The 22794-nt window shown below is 36.3% G+C and overlaps 1 long non-coding RNA gene across 1 annotated transcript in view; it reads left to right on the top strand.

Annotated features, from left to right (window-relative positions):
• Window positions 1-22794, top strand: part of LOC124501112 (uncharacterized) — a 213607-nt gene that overhangs the window by 22842 nt on the left and 167971 nt on the right. The window contains exon 2 of the long non-coding RNA XR_006959708.1: window positions 7612-7750. This is a non-coding gene — a long non-coding RNA (uncharacterized LOC124501112). The remainder of the gene's footprint in view (window positions 1-7611; window positions 7751-22794) is intronic.

The following is a 22794-nucleotide window of genomic DNA, read 5'->3' as shown; positions in this document are numbered from 1 at the left end:
AATATTTTAAATTTTCATGCAGTAATATATGCTTATGATTATTAACATATTACATAGAATAGTTTAGGATGGATCTCATAGTAGCCTTATTCCAAAGTAGTTATGGGCTTAAAGATATTTCAGTATATCTATAATAACTCATATATAATATGAATAAATCTATGATTTTATTAGTGTCAAAGTTATAATTTATGGTTTGAAGACAGCGCTAACTTTAGTCAGAGGTTAGTGAAAATCAAGTACATATTTTTCGAACTAAGTTTGCTGACCTGCAAATTCTATCCATGGACCCCATTGGGATCCAAGGACCCTAGGTTAATAATTCCTCCTTTAACAGCACTATCAACAATAGCCAAAGTATGGAAAGAGCCCAAATATCCACCAATGGATGAATGGGTAAAGAAGATGTGGTATGTATATACAATGGAGGGTTACTCAGCAATCAAAAAGAATGAAATCTTGCCATTTGCAACTACATGGATGGAGCTAGAGGGTATTACGCTAAGTGAAATTAGTCAGTCAGAGAAAGACAAATATCATATGACTTCACTCATATGAGGGATTTAAGATACAAAACAGATGAACATAAGGGAAGGGAAGCAAAAATAATACAAAAACAGGGAGGGGGACAAAACACAAGAGACTCTTATTAAATATAGAGAACAAACAGAGGGTTTCTGGAGGGGTTCTGGGAAGGGGATGGGCTAAATGGGCAACAGGCATTAAGGAATATACTCCTGAAATCATTGTTGCACTATATGCTAACTAACTTGGATGTAAAGTAAAAAATAAACTATTTAAAAAAATAATAATTCCTGCTTTAAAGCATGCTCAGTCTACAGCAAGCAACCATGCAAAGAATGCATCCAGTCCATACATTTCTGGTATTTTATATTGATTATTTTGAGGATTGAAGCCCATGAGTGACTCTTGAGGCATTTACATTCTGGTAGAGATGGGCATGTAAACGAAGTAGAAAACTAGATATAAAACTAGGTTGTTATATGCTGGCTTAAAAATTCTCTAAGTGACAAGCAGAAGAATTATGAAGTAGTAGAGAACATGAAGCAGGCAACTATATTATACATTCAGGCTTGCTTTTTAAGAAGGGAATTTTGGCAGTGTCATAGAGAACAAAATTATGTGGAGAGTGTTGGTAAGAATGGCAAAGGTGAAGATGATGATGATGATCTCTGTGTGTGTATATGAGGAGAAGGTTGAAAATGTCACTGACGGAGAAAAGGGAGCTCAGGGAATTTTTCAAGATTTCTACGTGAATTACTTACATGCATGGTTAATACTGTTTGCCAAAATCACACATGTAAGAAATTCTGATTCAGAATTTCTGATTTCAGAATTGTGATTCTGCACAGAAAAGTTATATATTCCGTTGGGGAAATGGAAAATGGAGGGATTGGGTTGAAATATCCAGCAGGCAATGAGAACAACAGAAATAAGGGCTGTGTTTGGAAATCAGTGATATATAGGTGATTTTAATCACTTGAAAGGATGATTTTAATCACATCAAGGAAAACAGAGAAAAAATAGAAGAGGCTCAAGGATGGAACCACAGAAAATATGTACATTTGAAGGATAGCCGAGGAGCAGAATCCCTTTAAATAAGGAATTTTCATGGAGGTGGGAGCAGGTGGATATTGATGCCTTAAAAGGCAAAGAAAAAATTTATTTTGGCCATTAAAAAAAATTCAACTGAGTACATTTTAAAGATCTCATTGGCTTTGTTTAATAATTCATGAATCAGTGGCATCTAATCCTGCAGATAGAAAGGAACTCCAAGGAGCTGTCTAAAATGAACTTTCAGGGACGCCTGGGAGGCTCAGTTGGTTAAGTGTCCGAATTCAGCTCAGATCATGATTTCATGGCTAGCAAGTTCGAGCCCTGCATCTGGCTCTGTGCTGACAGCTCAGAGCCTGGAGCCTGCTTTGGATTCTGTGTCTCCCTCTCTCTCTGTCCCTCCCCCGCTCATGCTCTGTCTCTCTCTCAAAACTAAATAAATATTAAATATATATATATATATATATATATATATATATAATTTTGTTGTTGTTGTTTGTTTTTAATGAAAGACTTTTACAGGCAGAGGGGAACAGGGACAAGGAAGTTATACCAGGCAAAATAGCACTTGGTTATTTCAAGGTTACTTTCCTTACCTAACTTGTGCTGATCAGGTGATTCCTAATTATCCGGTTTAAGATTCCATTTCTGGGAGAACCGAACCATAATTAAGTCAAGTCTCAGTTGGGTGACCAGGGGTTTGCATAAGTGACTCCATTTTGGAGCTGTTCTCAGTTTTAATAGTTCTTTACAATTCACTCTACTATATTATTCCTTTTTTCATCCTCATGCAACTTTCATACTTTTTTATTATAATGAAGATTTAATGTTGTCTACATTACAATTATATTCTCATTCTTGAAGCTATAGACAGAAATTGAAATTCCACACACACACTATGTATTAATTCCATATCTCTGTCTCTTAGAGATACGGTATACAGATTTTCATTGTTCTCTTACAGCATTTTTTTCTGCCTGTTTTATTTGATGTGTTTTACCTTCTTGGTCAGTTTTTGACATCACATTTATGGCCTGAGATTTTCCCTTCAGTCACTATTTAATCATAAAATCATGATTCTTTATTACGCCTCATTAGCATTACCATTAAAAATAATATTAATGCCATAAACCCTTTTTCTCTAGTTGTTACTGCCTTATATTTTCCCCTCTCATTCTACTTCTTAATCACTCTTTTCTGTAATGGAAGACAAATTTATTTTCTTTGGTGTGCTCAGAAGTAGGGGGCGCAGGGCCTTTTTCCCACATACTTTATTACAGGAAAGTTAGTATTAGCATAAGTCAGAAGACTGAGATTTTAAAAACAAAAATAAAAAAATCTACTTCCCAGATTTGTCAAGTTGTTTACTGTTTCTCCTATGGGATCTTAAGAGTGTTTTAAATATTCAATTCAAGTACTATATTAATTTATACTTTTAGATCTATCAACCTCCTTTGAAGTATGTCATATAATTTTTTCATGTTCCTATTTTCTTAATCTTTATACCATTTCAGCTTTTGTGTCTAAATATTTGATTTCCAGAATTTAGTTATTTGCATTAAAATTTTTATCTCTTTTAAAATATGATGAAGTTACACACAGAAAAAATATACAAAACATAAATGTACACAGTTTCAAATTATTAAAAAGTGAACAGCAATTAAACTACCCAGGTCAAGAGAACATTGTGAGTTCCCAGAAGTTCCCCAATTGCCCTTTTCTACTCTCCACCTCCCTTCCTCAACTTTTATGTAATCATTTCCTTGTTTTTCTCTATATTTCTAAACCCCAAAATGCATTCCTAAGTACCATAACTTAGTTTTTGCTATTCTAAAACTTTATACAAATTAAATCATGCAGAAATACATGTATTTCTGGGGTGTCTGGGTGGCTCAGTCAGTTAAGCATCTGACTCTTGATTTCTGTTCAGGTCATGCTCTCAAGGTTCATGAGATGGAGCCCTGCACCATCTGTGGTGTCAGCACGGAGCCCACTTGGGATTCTGTCTCTCCCTCTCTCACTGTCTCTCCCCTGCTCACACGCATGCACTATCTCAAAGTAAATAAATAAAGTTAAAAAAAAACCAAGGAAATACATGTATTTCTTCTGTGTTTGACTTCTGTTGCTCTGTACTGCTTTTACAATTTTGTCAATAATGTTTCAGTTCCATTCATTCCTTTTATTTTATCTGATTCCGTTGTATGAATGAATCAAGATATATTTATCTATTTTGCTATTGATGGATTTTTAGGGCACTCCTACAAGGCTGCTATCCACATACTCATGCTTATTTCCTAGGGGTCCATATGCCTGCAATTTCCATGGCTCAAGGTATAAGAGTAGATTTGCTTGCCTTAGGCTTTGTATATTTTCAACTTTAGTAGATAATTTCAGGGTGCTTTTTACAAAGTAATCGTACCAGTTTATCTTCCTAGGAGCGTCGTACGAATTCCTGTTGTTCCACATTCTTTCTAATGCTTTCTGTCATATTTTTATTATTTCCATTTTGGTGCCTGCATAGTGATAATTCACTAGGAGTTTAATTTTAAACTCCCTGATTTATAATGAGGTTGTACCTTTTTATGTGTAGATCAGCCAATTACATATTCTCTTTTGTGAAGTGGCCGTTCTTCATCTTTGCTAGTTTTCCTTTGGGTTGCCTTTTTCTGTTTAAGATTTGTAGGCATTCTTTATATGTACTGGAAGCAAGCTCTTTGTATATGCTGTTAACTGTATTCTGTTATGTGATTTGCATGTTTACACCCCCAATGGTGCCCTTAATAGAAGTTCTTACTTTTTTTTCTTTAGATTTTTTTTCTAAAGTTTATTTATTTATTTTGAGAGACAGAAAGAGAGAAAGAGAGCAGGGGAGGGGCAGAAAGAGAGGGAGAGAGAGAGAATTCCAGGCAGCCTCCATTCACATGGTCAATGCAGAGCCTGATGCAGGGCTGAAACTCACTAACCCTGAGAAATGACCTGAGCAGAAATCAAGAGGCAGACGCTTAACCAACTGAGCCACCCAGGCGCCCCAGAAATTCTGACTTTTAATGTAGCTGAATTTATAAATCTTTTCTTTATCATTATTTATTTTTCCATCCTGTTTTGGAAATATTTTCCTGTCCAAATATTATCAGGATATTCCTTATTATCTCCTAAAATCTCTATTGTCTATCGTTTTTCTCTTCTACATTTAGTTCTGTGAATATTGGTAGTCTGGAGGAGAGCCCTATTTCATTTTTCCACATGAATACTTAATTGTCTGAAGACCATTTATTTTTGCGCTTCTATGCAAAACCATGTCTGTCATATGCCAAGTATATATACATCACTGAGTCGTTACTAGACGCTCTATCCCACTCACCTATTTCTGTATCCCCAGGCTAACACCACACTATATACTTTTAAATGCCATGAAACATTATTATTACTCTTGTTATATTTATTATTAGTTTACAAGCCAATGTTAATTTAGTTGTCCCACATATGTGGTAGCTTCCGTGCTCTTCGTTTTTGTTTTTTTTTTTTTTTTTTTGTTTTTCCCTGCATTATTCACTTGTTATCTGGTAGAATTTCCTTTAGCATCAGTCTGCTAGTGGTGAATTCTTTCATTTTTGGTTTGAGAATGGCTTTATTTTAGGTCCCATACTGAAAGGAGTTTCTTTTAGATAAAAGATGTTTAGTTTCAGCATATTGATAAATTATTACAGTCTTTTGATTTCCTTTCGCTACTGAGGGGACAACTGTCAACCTGTTGCTATTTGTCAGAGTACTGTTGTTTTCTCTTGAATATTCTAGAGAAGGTATTTGAAATATTTTGTATAGTTTTAAAATTGTGTTATGTGTAAGTTGCAGTCTAAATTACACAGCCTGCATTACATAAAACCAAAAATCTATTCACTCTTTTCCAATAAAACATACATACATTTAAAAGTATACATGTGCCGGGGAACCTGGGTGGTTTGGTCAGTTAAGCATCCACCTTCAGCTAAGGTCATGATCTCGCAGTTCTTGGGTTCGAGCCAAATGTGGGGCTCTGTGCTGACAGCTCGGAGCCTGGAGCCTGCTTCAGATTATGTGTCTCCCTCTTTCTCTGCCCCTGCCCCACTCATGTTCTGTCTCTCAAAAACAAATAAACATTAAAAAAACATTTTTTTAAAAAAGAATATCACTTTAAGAAAAGTTGCTATAAATAGTAGGTTAAATTTGCTTTATTTTAAAATTTACATTGCCTTTCTCATGAAGTTTGCTGACACAAACTGACAACTTTATGAGTATTTCTACTGGAAGTGGTAATTCAATTGGAACTTTTTAAATGAAAAAAACTGAATTTTCAGAGTAATTCTTATATTGCATCAAATTTTCATGGAAAGTTGTGTTTTTATTATATAAAATAAATAAATCGGAACTCCTGAGTGTCAACATGAATCACTTTATAAATGTCTAATAGCATCTAGCATGATATTCAAAGTGGTCTAAATGGATTTTTCATAGCTTGGGCTCTCTTAGTGTTTACTTATTTCCCAGTGAGAATTCTTCAATAAAAGTTCATGTGAAGACATAATAACGCCCTGCATTGGAAATCTGTTGAATTGGATACCTTTGCAACAATATTCCTTTTTCTATAAGCCTGGGACAATTTTAAATCAGTAATCTATATATGATTACAATCCATGTTTTCTGGGATACCTGGACATATTCATTTTCAAAATGCGATATATGGAAATGATTTCTCTTTTGAGAAAACCTACCATATAAAACACAATGTTATGAAAATACTTGTGAAACATTTTAGCATATTTCTCTTTACAGAGAAATTATTGCTTATTTCACTTAAAAATACTAAAGCAGGGGCGCCTGGGTGGCTCAGTCGGTTAAGTGTCTGACTTCAGCTCAGGTCATGATCTCGAGGTCTGTGAGTTTGAGCCACGCGTCGGGCTCTGTGCTGACAGCTCAGAGCCTGGAGCCTGCTTCAGATTCTGTGTCTCCCTCTCTCTCTGCCCCTCCCCTGCTCACGCTCTGTCTCTCTGTCTCAAAAATAAATTAAAAAAACATTTAAAAAATTTAAAAAAAATACTAAAGCAAAGTGTGTTAAAATAGAAGTACCAATTACACATTTACATATTTTCATGCAAATAACTTCATGACAAGGTATAAAGAAAAAACCTTATCTGCTGGTAGCTAAAAGTTACTGTAAAAGAAGATTAGTCATAAATGAAAGCAGTCTTAATATTTAGTAAATATCAATGAGAAACTAAGTCAATATACAAACCATGGGCATGAAATAGTTTAATGTTTACATCTTGTGAAATGATATGCTGAAAAGATGTTCCAGTAATGGGGCGCCCTAGTGATTCAGTTGGTTAAGCATCTGACTTCGGCTCAAGTCATGATCTCATGGTTTATGACTTCAAGTCCCATGTCAGGCTTTGTGCTGGCAGCTCAGAGCTCGGAGTCTGCTTTGGATTTTGTGTCTCCCTCTCTCTCTTCCCCTCCCCCACTCGTGCTCTGTCTCTCTGTCTCTCAAACATAAATAAACATTAAAAAAAAGATGTTCCAGTAATGAATATCATATCACCAAGGAAACAACTACTAGAAATTGCTGATCACCTTTAACACAGATCAGTGTATTTCTAACAGTAGAATGTTAAAATTACCAACCTTTATTTTTATTATTTTTATTATGTTTTTAATTTTTTAATGTTTATTTTTGAGAGAGAGAGAGAAGGAGAGCAAATGTGAACAGGTGAGGGGCAGAGAGAGAGGGAGACACAAAATCTCAAACAGGCTCCATGCTCTGAGCTATCAGCACAGAACCTGATGCAGGGCTTCGAACTCACAAACTGTGAGGTGATGACCTCAGCCAAAGTCAGACACTTAACCGACTGAGCCGCCCAGGTGCCTCCCCATCCCTTATTTATAGATCAAATGTTACTAACATGGTCATAGTCTTTATTAATGTGTAAAATTTGATTTAGCCAATCCTGCTGCTACCTACTTTTCTTTTAACCTACTTGTACCCACTTTTGCTTTTTCTAGGCTTTCTACATGTCTGGTTGCAGCTCTAAATAATGTTTTGAAAAGAGAGTATCCAGCTTCTGAATCTAAGGGTAGGTTCTGCCTCTTAACACTTGAGAGAACTTCCTAAATGTTGAAATGAAGTTCAGGAGATGAACAGGTATGAAGATTCACAATGTCTACTACTCACTTTAAAAGTTTCAATTTTACTCTGTAATTGCTATAGAGCCTTTCTTTATGATTTGAATGATAAACCTATAATGTTCTTTACTGTCTTCTTATGGCTTATTATATAACCTTACCAGTTAATGTCACATATAAAGAAAGATTTGGACTTCTAAATATTAACTTGTAAATTAGCTAATGAGCAAAAAATCATGATCAAAAAAAACAATTCCTTTTAAGAAAAAACTATTTTTAGACATTTATTCTCTTAATATTTGAGAACATATTAATGTTGCAATAGCATTAAAATGTAAAGATATTAGATACCCTAATATAAAACAGTATTACTTAAAGTAGGGTCAATAAATTTTTGGATGACCATTACCTAGGGTTTATTAAAATTCATATTCTTAAACTCTACTTCAAACCTATTAATTTATAATCTGGGTTAGGCACCAAGAATATGGATTTTTAGCAAAGCATCTGGGAGATTTTATGCACAATAAAATTTGAGAACCATTGTACTAAATATTAGTTATCTTTCACATAACATTTGTGAGAATTTCTTTCCTAAAATGCTGCTATAGCTAAACCCAGGCATCTCTGTAACAGCTGTATATTGAAACCATTAAAATTATAAACTGGTGCCAATTAAATACCTACAAGGATATCTTTTAACTTTTAACTTATAAAGACATATATAGTTATTATTCCCTTTTTTAATGTTTATTTATTTATTTGGGGAGAAAGTAGGGGAGGCTCAGAGACAGGGAGAGAGAAAGAATCCCAAGCAGGCTTCCGTGCTGCCAGTGCAGAGCCCGACGTGGGTATCAAACTCACGAACTGTGAGATCATGACCTGAACCAAAAAACAGTCGGACATTTAACTGACTGAGCCACCCAGGTGTCCCTACAGTTACTATTCTTGCTTCCACCCTGCTTTCATCCTCTTCATCACTTTTACTAGTTTATTATATATGCTGCTACTGTTTTTATGGAGATATGTTCATTTTCTCCTCTGTCTTTCACAAAAGACAGAAAATCATACAGTATTCCGTGCCTTGCTTTTTGTCACTTTAACATATCTTGAATATCTTTTCGTATTAGTGCACATTACCACTCATTAAAATATTCTTTCTGTAATTTTCATTACATATTCTTAACTCTACTTCTTAGCCTAAAAGATTTTCTCTGTTATTAAATTAAATCACCTTACTGATATTTGATAATACTTCACATTATAAGATAGCATTAAAAAAGAGATTATTAAGGAGATGATCCAATTAAGAAAGCTGAAGTTCCAAAGAGACTAGTAGTCCATTTTGTTTACTATAAAACCAGAATCTTTATTTTGTGAATGAGGGAGACACACAAATGAAAGTAAGACTTAGATAAGAAATTGGGACCATGTCTCACTATTTCCTATTATAATAACAAAGATTGGCAAATGGAAAGGATTTAAATTTTCTATGTTATGTGAAATTGAAACAAATTGCTTTTCTTTCAAAATACTATTTGAAACAATAATGTATACATTAATTTTATTTTTATAATAATTATTACTAAAATCAAGATTCTTTGAATTACACCTACCAATATTATAATTTGAACATTTGAAATTACCACTTTTGTAGGTAAAAAAATGATAGGATATTGGTAATTTTGAGTGGTTCAACTTCATAATAACGTAGGCCATTCGGACCTGAGACAAGTTTCAGTGACCTTCAGGTGGAGGGTTCACACTCACATCACAGTCACAACACCCAGTGGCTACTGGTGCTGAGTGAAAATGGGAAAACAAAAGCAAGGAGAACAAGGACATCAAGGGACAATGACAACCTATCCTTCCTCTCACTTCAGTTCTTATCAGCTCTAATCCGGTTTCATCAGTTCAGGTTTAGGCAAAGGGCAGATTATAGAAAGAGAAATAATAGAGGATGGGCTGTCCACAGGCATTTGTACTCATACAGACGAATACATGCATCTGAGGCTCCAGAAGACCCAGGGGTCGCTGTCACACCCTCATTTCTTGGTTTTCAAGCACTCAGCAGTGTTTCCTACAGTTTACAGCTCGGGAATCCTCCCAGGTACTCAGCAGGTCACTCTCTTACTGTTGATGCCTTTTGTTAGTTTATCAAACATTTGATACCTGCATAGTTTTGTCTTCCTACTTAGTTTCTTTTTTTTTTTTTTTTTCCTAATTCCTATCGCTACCTTGTCCAAAGGTCTTCATATAGTGAAAAATCAGGGGCTGTTACCTGAATAAAGATATCGATTTCTAGTAAGATTAAAGTTGAAATTCTTTTTTTTAATTTTTAAAAATTCTTTTTTAATTTTATTTATTTTTGATAGAGACAGAGAGAGTGAGCAGGAGAGGGGCAGAGAGACAGAGAGGGAGACACAGAATCTACAGCAGGCCCCAGGCTCTGAGCTTTCAGCACAGAGCCCAATGTGGGGCTCGATCTCATGAACTGTGAGATCATGACCTGAGCCAAAACCAAGAGTCAGAAGCATAACCAACTGAGCCACCCAGGCACCCCATTTTATTTTTACTTTTTTAAAAGGTTTTATTTATTTTTGAGAGAGAGACGGAACCTGTGGGGGGGAGGGGCAGGGAGAGATTGGGAAACAGAATCTGAAGCAGGCTCCAGGCTCTGAGCTGTCAGCACAAAGCTCAACGCAGTGCTTGAACTCGCGAAATCGAGATCATGACCTGAGATCAGGATGCTTAACTGACTGAGCCATTCAGGTGCCCCAAAGTTGAAATTCTTGTATCTCTTGAGTGGCATGAGGTACAGAGGAGACTCCAAGGTTTTAAACGGGTAACTTGTAAATTTGGGAAGACTGAAACCATTATGTAACCATATTTCCCTAATAGTTTCGAAACAAAGCACGGATCAGGTCGTGGTTCGCAAAAACCATTTACTTTTCCCCCAAATAAGTGCAATTGTGTTGATACTAATATCTCATATTTTCTAAGTTTTTATATTCTCTTTTGCTCTTGGACCCATAATTCCTGTAAAATGTTCCCATAATCCCGTATGTGTGAGTAGACAGCAAAATACTAATGTATGGTTGACTTAAACTACCCTTTCTACTAATTTCAGTTTATTTTCCATTTTGAACCTGTTGTAAGATGCTTTTAAAAAATTTCCCCTCAACTCTTCAGTGAAGTGTAGCATGAAGAGAACGTTTCTTCTCTTCACTGACATATCAACTTTCACTTTCTCTACAGCCATGCTATCCGAAATGTAGATAAGAAAATTAGAATTAAATAAATTCAAATTCAGTTCCTCAGTTGCAGTAGCCCCATTTCAAACACCACACTAGAGCATCATGTATTCGCCTTTACTTAAAGCAGGATACTATATTTGATGAACTGCCAGATGTATTTCAAATGATTTCATTTAATTATCATTTTCTCAATGGCTTCATCTCAGATGATTTTAACACACCATCTTCTCTTTCTTAGTAACAAAAGTATAAGATAGTAAACATAACTCTTTTGTTAGTTTGGCTTTTTGGCTCTTTGTTAGTTTTTTTTTTTTTGTGGCTGTTTTTGATAGTTTGGTGTTGCAATTTCAAGCTTGGCACATACTTAAAAGAAGGGAGAGTTACTTTAAAATTGCCTTAAGATTGGGAAACATTTTGAAAATGGTTGTAAACCATCCTTACCAAGTTCATATTACTGCAGGGTAAAAGGCAATTAAAATAGGTACAAACACTTCTGGATCTTAAAATCTGGATGTAGCCCTAATTTTTTTTTTTCATCCTATGATAGATAATTAAAGATACTTTCATGCTGGATCTTATGGCAAACATATTTCCTAAATATGATTGTGCTATTTAGAAATTATGCAAGCATATGCATCAGAGATACTCATCTTTAAGAAACTTCTCTCAATTTACAAAATTAGAGTGACTGCATAATTTTGGAAGTGAGTACTCCAAAATTACTCCATATTAAAAGAAATTCCTCTTGTTTTGAAACATCTACTCAAAAACAGAAATGATTTGTCATAGAGTCATTGGGTGGAGTTAAATGACTAGCTTTATTTATCCTTGCTTAATATAAGTACTTAGAGAGGCAAAAAGAAAAAAGAGAGAAAAGAAGGAATAACTCTTTTACTTTAGCCTAATAACATTAAAATTTCTCACTTTATTCTATAGTTCCAGTAACTGGATCTCTATCTTTCCTCCCATGATTGACTTCACATTATTTTCCAGTTTCTCTGGGACATCAGTCTTGCCCTCCTCTCTCATTCTCCCTCTCTCTCTCTCTCTCTACCCCCCTTTCTCTCTCTCTCTCTTTCCTCTCTCTTTCAACTCTGTCCACAGCTACTTTACAGTACAAGGTGCTCAATAAAGGCCCCCTTAATCCCAACTTCCAAGTTACTTTTTCTTCTGTTACACTGTGGCTGTGCTTCCTAAAGCCATGCTCTATCTTGTGTGGTTCTACTGTAGACCTTTCAATTGGGATCTAGGTTTCGTTCTCTAGCCTTCTTACCACTTACAGTATATAGGCCCCTCTCTGTGTTGCCCTTCTGTCCCCTTCAGGATGATGTCTTCATTTCGTATTTCCTTCAGACTACTGTGAAGAATCTACCATGCCCACGATCTCACCCAGCCTTTGCTCCTGACAGTCAAGGCCAAATTGAAAAGCTTGGTTCCTGCTCACTTGGGAAAGGAGGTCAATATTTTCCCCCAAAGTATCTAATCATTTGAGACATTATGATTTATGCCCCATGCTCCTGTCTTTATGAATGAATAGTCACTACTTACTGATAGATATCCCTTATATTCATTACCTGAATGATTTTCTACCCCTTCTTCTACTTTCTACTGTTTGGACCTCAAATGATTTTTCCTTTGTAGAGATCTGAATCCTGGCTGCAAAGAATTTGGTGTATCCTGTCAGTGTCCCAGTGAAAGTCAATTATGACAACATGTCAAAACCTCTAACTTATTTTTTAAAAAATATTTTTAATATTTATTTATTTTTGAGAGAGAGAGAGAGAGAGAGAGGAAGAGAGGGAGGGAGGGGAAGAGAGAGAGGTAGACACAGAATCTGAAGCAGGCTCCAGGCTCTGAGCTGTCAGCACAGACCCTGACATGGGACTCGAACCCACGAAGCGAGAGATCGTGACCTGAGTTGAAGTCAGACACTTAACTGACTGAGCCACTCAGGCACCCTAAAACCCCTAACAACTTATCCCTCAAGTGAGGACAACTAAGAAATCACTTGTCGAAAACAGGGTAGGTTAACTAGGACAGACAGGTATCTGCAATTCCTGTCTCTTGCATCCTTCCTTTTAAATATCTATTTGGCTTTAACATGAAGCAGTTATAGTGAAATTACTATTTTTATTGATTTTTTTAATCTTTATATTTATTACTTGTATATGAATGTACACAGACCAGGTTCTTATTAAATGCCTCACTAAAATAATGGCATTAAGTCTCATTGTTAGTCCTTACATCTAGGGCAACATGATGAGAATTAAGTCAATTGTTCTATGCCAGTAGTTAGATACCCCATCTATGAGAGATAAGGAAAAAATGATTTTTCTCTGTTAATAAAGATGAAGGAGACAGTCATCCCTTTCTCTTCTCTTCCTGTTCCATTTAGTATGTAAATAAAATTTCAAGGAGTCAGATAACCACATCTGTTTTTGCCTTTTAAGACACTAGCATTGTCTCTAAGTTCTAGGACTCATTCTACCATGAAATACAAATACCTGGGGAGATCATGCTCCAGCCTTCCTGGCACACCAGAGGCTTAATCTAGGCATCTAGACTGGCTGGAACTATCTGACTCACTCAGGGAAAAAAAGAGAAGTTTTATTATCTTTTCTGTGTCAGACCCATTAACTCAAGAAACAGATCAGATTCTCAAGGTATATGAAGAGTAAAATATTTCTGGAGGAAGTGAAAGCAAGCATTCCCTATCTTCATATCATGTACATTTCATGTCATAGGAGACTAGAGCTTGTTGAGGGAGCACTGATAAATCTAGTGCAGTTTTTTTTTCCCTGAAATTCAGAACATATAAATAACTTCTAGAAATCAATAAGAAAAATGTTACTCAGAAGGAAAATATGACTAAAGGACATTACCAGGCAAATCATAGAAGCAAAAAAACCAATGTCCAACACACTTAAGAAAAACTGCTCAATTTCACAAGTAATGAGAAATGAAAATTACAACCAGAATGAGATCCCATTCCACATATGTCAAATTTGCAAATAATAATGTCTAGTACTGTTGATAAGGATATGAAGCAACATTGCTACTTAAGACCAATTTAGCGATGGCTATCGTGATTGCTTATTTCCTAAGCAATCACACTTCTAGAAAGCTCTACTGTGTGTGCATGTAATAGTCACAATAACGTCCCCCCACAAAAAGTCCATGTTGTAATTCTTGGGCCATATTAATATGTTAGGTTACATGGAAAAGGGGAATCACAGTTGTAGATGGAATCAACTTTGCTAATAAAACAAAACAAAACAAAAAAAACTAACCTTAAAATAGAGAAATATTCTGAATTATCCACTTGGGCCCAATGTAATCACAAATGTCTTTAAACATGGAAGAGAATATTAACAGACTCAAAAGGAGAAATGGGCAGGGATATAATGATAGTGGGGAATTTTAATGCCCCACTTTCAACAATGGGTAGATTCTCCAGACAGAAAATCAATAAGGAAACATTGGAATTTAGATCACATGGACTTAGACATTTACAGAACATTCCATCCAACAGCAACAGAAATCACATTCTTCTCAAGCACACTTGAAATATTCTCCAGGATAGATCGTATCTTAGGCCACAAAACAAGTCTTAATAAATGTAGAAAAGCTAAAATCCTATCAAGCATCTTTTCTGATGACAAGGGTAGGATTCTAGAAATCAGTTACAAGAAGAAAACTAAAAAAATCACAGTAACATGCTACCAAACAACCAATGAGTCGAAAAAGAAATCAAAAGATAAATAAAAATATGCCTTGGGACAAATGAAGATGAAAATACAACGTCCCCAAACTTAAGGGATGTAGCAAAAGCAGTCCTAAGAGGGAAGTTCATAATACAAATGTCTATTTTAGAAAACAAAATATTTCAGGGGTGCCTGGCTGGCTCAGTTGGTTAAGTGTCCGACTTCGGCTCAGTTCATGATCTCGCAGTTCATGAGTTTGAGACCCGTGTCGGGCTCTGTGCTGACAGCTCAGAGCCTGGAGCCTGCTTCGGGATCTGTGTCTCTCTCTCTCTCTCTGCACCTCCCCTGCTCAAGCTTTGTCCCTCTCTCTCTCAAAAATGAATAAAAGTGTTTTAAAAAAAAGAGAAAACAAAATATCTCAAACGAACAACTTAACTTTACACCTAAACATACCAGAAAAAGAAGAACTGAGCCCAGAGTTAGTAGAGGGGAGTAAATAACAAAGATCAGAGTAGAAATAAATGAAATAAAGACTAAAAAGGTAATAGAAAAGGTCAATGAAAATAACTGGTTTTTTCAAAGGTAAACAAAACAGACAAATCTTTAGCTAGACCCATCAAGGGAAAGAGAGAGTACATTTAAATAAAATCAGAATGAAAAGTAAATGATACAACTGATACCACAAAAATACAAAGGATCACAAGAGACTATTTGCACTGCAGTAATGTCATATTTTCCTCAGCTCATGTTAAGGGGTAATTGTATACATACATACATAATTATAGGAACAATTATATACCAAAAAATTGGACAACCTAGAAGAAATGAATATATTCCTAGAAATAGATAACCTACCAAGATTGAATCATGAAGAAATAGAAAATGTAAGAAGACCAGTTACTAGTAAGGAGCTTGAATCAGTAATCAAAAATCTCCCAACAAACAAAAGTCCAGGACCAGATGGCTTCACTAGCAAATCCTACCAAACATCTAAAGAACTAGTACGAATCCATCTCAATTCTTCCAAAAAATAGAAAAGGAAGGAATGCTTCCAAACTCCTTTCATGAGGCCAGCATTACTCTGTTACCAAAATCAGAGAAGAACGCTACAAGAAAAGAAAATTACAGGCCAAATTATGTTCTTGATGAACATAGATGCAAAAATCCTCAACAAAATATTAGCTCATCAAATTCAACAATACATTAAAGGGTCAAACACTATGATCAAGTGGGATTTATTCAAGGGATGCCAAGATGGTTCAATGTACACAAACATAATGTTGTTCAGAAGATGACGTACAAGAATATTCATAGAATCACTGATTGTAATATTAATGGGAGAAAGATTGATAGTATTTAGCTGTGGAATAATATGTGACAGCAAAAATGAATGAACCAGAGTAATTCATATCAACATAGATAACAAGCAAATATGAGCAAGTACAGTATAATGTCATTAAACATTGAATATGTCCTTAAAGTATAAAGAAATGGACATTATAACCCCCAAATTCAGAGGAACAGTTGCCTGTGTGTGCAAAGAATGGGATAGAAGGAAGATCTGCTTAGGGAAACGTACATAGGACACTGCAACTATATTTGTTAAGTTCATTTCTTAAACAACTGTGGGAAATAAATATTGCATCATTTTTGTCCACAAAGTATTATGTCTGAATTTTTTCACAATAACAATCTTAAGTGCTCTTCTTAAAACATGAGATTATATCAAGCCCCTGTTCAAAACACTTAATTAAAATCCAAACTGCTTCCCAGTGACTCCTGGGCCCTATAAACCTGCCTCATTCATTTTTTTTTTCAAAATCTTCTCCTCCTAACATGCTTTTTGCTCACTTTGCTCTGGCTACATTGGCCTTTTATATTACAAAATTTGCCAATCTTTTTCTGATCTCCAGGCTTTTAACTTGTGTTACCACTGTCCACAGTACTTCTTTCACCAGAGTATTATAATATTACTTTGTGTTACTTTATTGTCTGACTATTTGAGGACAGTGGTGGGCATGGGAAGAAAGGAAAGGACCACTCCTTAGAAGGTCCCTCGCTTCCCTGGTAAATTAGGCTTCCTGTATGTTAAAGTCTCGATCTTCCTTGCTATCAAGAAGAACTAAGTGTCCTATGAATGATTTACTGAAAGACAGCAGGCCCTTGGGTGGTGGTGTCCCTGGGTAAGAACAACAGTGGTTGAAATTGTTTTAAGCCCAACTTTTTCTAGGCAGAGAATCTCTTGGGCAGTGAGAGTTCAGGGGAACAGGATGGCTAGGAGTGATCACTGAAAAGAATGAGCATTAAGGGCCAGGGTAGAGATCAGCCAAGGTTGAACAGGATACAAAAGGAAATATGTCCTCCAGAGAAGAACGCCTTAGAATGAAACTGAGGCAAGTAAGAATTTACTGCAGTGCAAATAGCATCTTTGGAAAGATGGCCAAGGACCAGTTTTCTACAACAGGGGTGTGTGACAGCAAGGAGCAAAGGCAGGTATAGCAGCCGTGAGCTGACAAACTCCAACACTCTTCATTGCCCGAGGATGGAATCTTACTGAGCATCTAATTTGAGTCACTTGGATGATTGTCTGGGAGATACTAGCTCCCGGCATTAGGTGCTGACTTTTCTCCTAGAAAGGAATGTGGTGTTCAAGCTGGTTCTAATCAAATGTAGACAAATAAAAGTTAGGGCAATCGTTGCACCCCGTGTGAGGAGCAAAAGTAAATAACGAATTGGTTGAAACACCTACAGTCCAACAAGCCCAGAGATCCCGCTCTTGTTAGCATATACTGTAGCAATATTCCTCTTCGCCTTTGTTACCATTTACATGTCAGACTCCTGAATCTGCACTGAGCAAAGAGAGCGTTTCCTAAATAAGGGAGTCGTCTTTAATCATAGTTATGAGTTTGTGCTTTAATCAGCTTGGAGGTCACACAGAATCTTGATTTCCTTCAATGAGAATATGAATACCTACTATGTTCATACTGTCAGTTGTCAACAAATGATTAGCTTCTCCTGCTGGTAAACACTCTGCCTTTGTACAGGACTGTTATTATCTTCTCAAAAGTCAAAGATTCAGGAGTGAACCAATAAAATGTTGAATACATTGTTATCCAGTTTGGTAAACTTGATAATCCTTAATAAAAGATAAGTATTTGGTGGTCTATTTCTCTGTTAATAGGCATTATTAAATTTAGATTAAAATGCATGTCTAAGACTTTTGAAACAATTTGCATTTGAATTGAAATGTGCACACTCTTAACAGCTGGAACAATGGACAAAAGTCAGTTTCCTCTAGAGGAAAAAAATGGAAACTTGCTTACCAAGATGATATCAGCATGACCAGATGATAAAGGTCTAGCTCCTGATTATAAGCACTATTTTAGAAGTCTCACTTCTGCACATTCCCTGTAGCATTATCAGTATTCAAGCTATTTCATCAAGTATACATGTGTGACTATGGGAAGGCAAAAGTAATTTGATATCCTGCTGTTTCACATCCGGGTTTGATATGAATGGGGATATGGAAATTGTATGGCAGTAAAGACAATTTGCTGATTCTATCCTACCTGTTTGGGTCAGTATGAGACTTGATATTAACACTTTCAACTTACTATAAGATACTTAACACATTCATTAGACAATATGACATAAAAGATACAAATCTTGGATTATAAGCAACAGTAGAGATGACAGTTTGACTCCATAGTTCACTCTTTTTAAAGGATCATGTGACTCCACCTTAGTCTCTCCACATACACCATCTACCTTTTTCTGCCACCTCCATCAGTTCCCACCTACTTGACCTACAGGCTTGGACACTTATGTAGCCCCCCAGCCCTAAAGATAAAAAGGAGAAGCCTCAGTGTCTTTGGATTTCACTGTAAACCATTTGTTTTAAAATAACAAAGAATGCTATGTTCTTTATCAGATGCATAATAATGTTACCATAGCAGCAATACATAAATAAGGTAGAAGTTAAATTTGTAACATATCATCAACATCTTGATGTAGGGATTGTGGCAGTTGCCACATGATTTATACATACAGTGCAGGAAAAACGTGCATTTCTAACTTGCAACTCCTCTTCTTCACCCAAGAAAAATTATGCCCTGAGCTGCCATTTGTAATTCAAGTTGACACCAGTCAAATCGGAAACACGAATTTTGTATCACCATTTCTAAGCAATAGGTGAATATTTGGTTTCCAGCTTGCTCAAATGAATTGTCTAATTCTTTGTCCCTTCCTATTGATATTCCCATCTCCGAGTTTTGTGTTTGCATCTGCTAAAGAAGCAAAGAAAGGAGAGCACTGAAATCGCATCTCCCAACCCCAGAATAGGATATACTCTGCCATGTTTTCACTTCTGTCTTCTTTGTCACCATTTAGCTTTGTCATTATTATTATTTTTTAAACTGTGTGGTGGTTCCCCCTAGAAGTAAATATCAACCTCTTAATTTTGCCGCCATGCCTTCCAGGGAAGGCTGGTACATTTAAAGTAGGATATGGGACCAAGACAGAGAGAAGTATCAAATTTTAGCTGAGGGTCCAGAGAATCCACCAGTACTTACTCAGCACCTGCTCAATAAATTGCCTCACTCAATAATGAGCACTGTGTAAGATCGGGTTATTTTGTAGCTGAATTAGGAATGCTCTATGCTTATGTCTGTGGATGCCTAAAATCTGGAATTGATCTTTGGCCAAAGTAAGGATGAGACATCTTAGTCCTTTGAGATTTGATGTTAAAAGTTCAAACTTCCCTGGAGGCGCCTGCTGCAAGGTTGTCTATGCAGTTTAGAAATGTTTCTATTGATGTTTTACACCTGTTTTAACTGGTTACACAGTGCAGAGCCCTGCTGTAAACTTTTGCTTGGGTTCCCTTAAAATCAAGATACTTTGTGCATATCTTGGTGGTTCATAATCTGAAAACAAAGCACACTCTGTGTGACTTAGAAAGAATCCTGGGGCCTGGAACTCTTTGGTGATTGCCTGGAGTGTCTTTCTTCTATTGTACTATATCCTTTATTTTTAACAAAGCTTGTGTGAATACACCTTGAGGAGTCTTGTGCATCTTTCAGTTATCTGACCCTGTGTAATCAATGTAAGCACACACTCTGTATGTTTCTTTTAAGGAAAGAAAAAAATAATAATAGCCACAGAATTCCTTTTCCAATCACTGTTGTTTGAAATAGTCATTTGAGTATGAACACTGACATGAAAAGATTTTATTCACTAAAAAAGAGGTGATTTTTTTGGAGAAGAGATTTACTTCTCACTTTGCTGTTTCACTATTTGCAATGTGACAATTGTATCATTTCAAATTAAACCCACAAACACACATATGAATAACTTAGCATAGATATTAAATAGATATATATTAAAATAGTATATATATTAGATATTTAAAGATATTAAATTTTTGGGGCACCTGGGTGGCGCAGTCGGTTAAGCGTCCGACTTCAGCCAGGTCACGATCTCGCGGTCCGTGAGTTCGAGCCCCGCGTCGGGCTCTGGGCTGATGGCTCGGAGCCTGGAGCCTGTTTCCGATTCTGTGTCTCCCTCTCTCTCTGCCCCTCCCCCGTTCATGCTCTGTCTCTCTCTGTCCCAAAAATAAATAAACATTGAAAAAAAAATTAAAGATATTAAATTTTATTTATTTATTTTTTAATGTTTATTTATTTTTGAGACAGAGAGAGACAGAGCATGAACAGGGGAGAGGCAGAGAGAGAGGGAGAGACAGAATCTGAAACAGGCTCCAGGCTCTGAGCTGTCAGCACAGAGCCCGACGTGGGGCTTGACCTCACGGACCGCGAGATCATGACCTGAGCCGAAGTCGGATGCTTAACCGACCAAGCCACCCAGGCACCCCAAGATATTAAACTTTAAAATAGTATATATAGTATATATAGGTATTAAAATAGCATATATATATTAGTGTGTGTATATATATGTGTGTGTGTGTGTGTGTGTGTGTGTGTGTGTGAATACACATACACACGGCAGATGTGGCATATTAGTTTCTGGGGTCAGAATCCTAGTTCGAATATTTTTAAAAAAATGTTTGTATTTATTTTTAACAGAGAGAATATGAGCAAGGGAGGGACAGAGAAAGGGGTGGGGGGACAGAAGATCCAAACCAGGCTCTGCATTGACAGCAGGGAGCCTGATGCAGGGCATGAACTCACGAACTGTGAGATCATAACTTGAGACAAAGTCAAATGCTCAACCAATGGAGCCACCTCGGTGCCCCTGGTCCCAATATTTTTATGTTATAAAATCTTAGTCACTTCATGTTGTCTGCCTTAGTTTCCCCATCTGTAAATTAGGATAGTAGTCGTAGATTAAATCAGTCCATGAATGTCTCTTAAAAATGGCCAGTGTCAGCTATTATTAGCATTATTGTTATTATTATTATATTATGTTTTATGTAAGGTATCAAATGGCGAAAGTATATTGAAAAGAAATTAGAACTGTTCTCCATAAATTATAAATTTTGCACATCAGAAGTTTTAGAACCCCATAACTCTCACTTTTTAATATTTGTCTTCATTTTTAGGGTTATGATTAGAATAATAGTAGGACAAAAATAAGCATGTGAATATATTTTTTCGACTGTGAATCTCCTTGTTCCTTTTTTTTAAATTTTTTTTTTAATGTTTATTTATTTTTGAGACAGAGAGAGACAGAGTATGAATGGGGGAGGGGCAGAGAGAGAGGGAGACACAGAATCTGAAGCAGGCTCCAGGCTCTGAGCTGTCAGCACAGAGCCCGACGCGGGGCTCAAACCCATGAACCGTGAGATCATGACCTGAGCTGAAGTCGGACGCTCAACCTACTGAGCCACCCAGGCACCCCTCCTTGTTCCTTGATTACAGAGAATTCCATTTAAAAAAGAACACTGTGAAATCCAAAGTATTGTACAAAGATTGGTGTTACTATTAATTTGAGTCTAGTTATTGGTTTCAGTGTAAGATGATGCTCTTGTTAAGACCTAGTTCTCTTAGGGGCGCCTGGGTGGCGCAGTCGGTTAAGCGTCCGACTTCAGCCAGGTCACGATCTCGCGGTCCGTGAGTTCGAGCCCCGCGTCGGGCTCTGGGCTGATGGCTCAGAGCCTGGAGCCTGTTTCCGATTCTGTGTCTCCCTCTCTCTCTGCCCCTCCCCCGTTCATACTCTGTCTCTCGCTGTCCCAGAAATAAATAAACGTTGAAAAAAAAAAAATTTAAGACCTAGTTCTCTTCTTTGCACATCATTTGAGTAGGGCAAAGATGTGAATGGTACTGAAAATACTACAATGTGATAATCACTGAGACTGGACTGGTTCAACATCTGATGTTTCGATTTCTTGATAAATCAATCTCCGAGGTTCAGTTCATTCACAGTGTGAGGCTACTTACCTGTTCAAAGTACATCAGTTTTGTCTTCCAGTTTTTATATTGGCTTCCTGTCAGGGTTTGCATTGATTTTAAAGTTTTATTGTTGATGTTTAAAGCACTTAATGGCCTGATACCTTCTTATATTAATGATTTGCTTATCCCCACAGGACAAGAATAAATTTTGAGATCTTCTTCTGCTAGCTGGATGTCAGTCTTAACTGTCACCTTGAGATTCAGAGGGCAAAGGCCTTTTGTCTTTTGTTCATGTTCTTTTTGAGATAAGCCATTAGAAAGAAAATTTCATATCTTTTCTAAAGGTCAGTGGGGCATCATGGAAAAATATAATATTGAGACCTTTGACTTATCAAATTAACGTCTGTTTTCGAATTCTCAAATAAGATCTGTAACAGACCAAATTCCCCAGAAATGTGATCATAAAAATACTTAATCTATGAAATGTGGAAATCCTTAAAGTAATATTCTTATATGTTTTTAAAAGGTTAGGAAGTAAGTGCTATATTTCCGAGTGAAAGAATATTTTACTTCTCATCTATGCCAGTAAAAACTGTAATTTTATTTGCAAAGTCAATCTCTCAAAATGCAACTTTTTTCATTTTCTAAGATATTTATGATAAATTTCATGAATTGAAAAGTGCCTTAAAATATTTTGCAATCAATCACAAACAGCGTTTTTAGATTTAATGTTTAATTATGAAGACTGGGTTATGC

The sequence above is a fragment of the Lynx rufus genome, unplaced genomic scaffold (assembly GCF_022079265.1).
Source record: "Lynx rufus isolate CCGP_SWC_20201006 ecotype Redwood Valley unplaced genomic scaffold, mLynRuf1.p SCAF_7, whole genome shotgun sequence".
Classification (NCBI taxonomy): domain Eukaryota; kingdom Metazoa; phylum Chordata; class Mammalia; order Carnivora; family Felidae; genus Lynx; species Lynx rufus.
The sequence above is the reverse complement of the archived record's forward strand: the minus strand, read 5'-3'. Positions and strand labels throughout refer to the sequence as shown.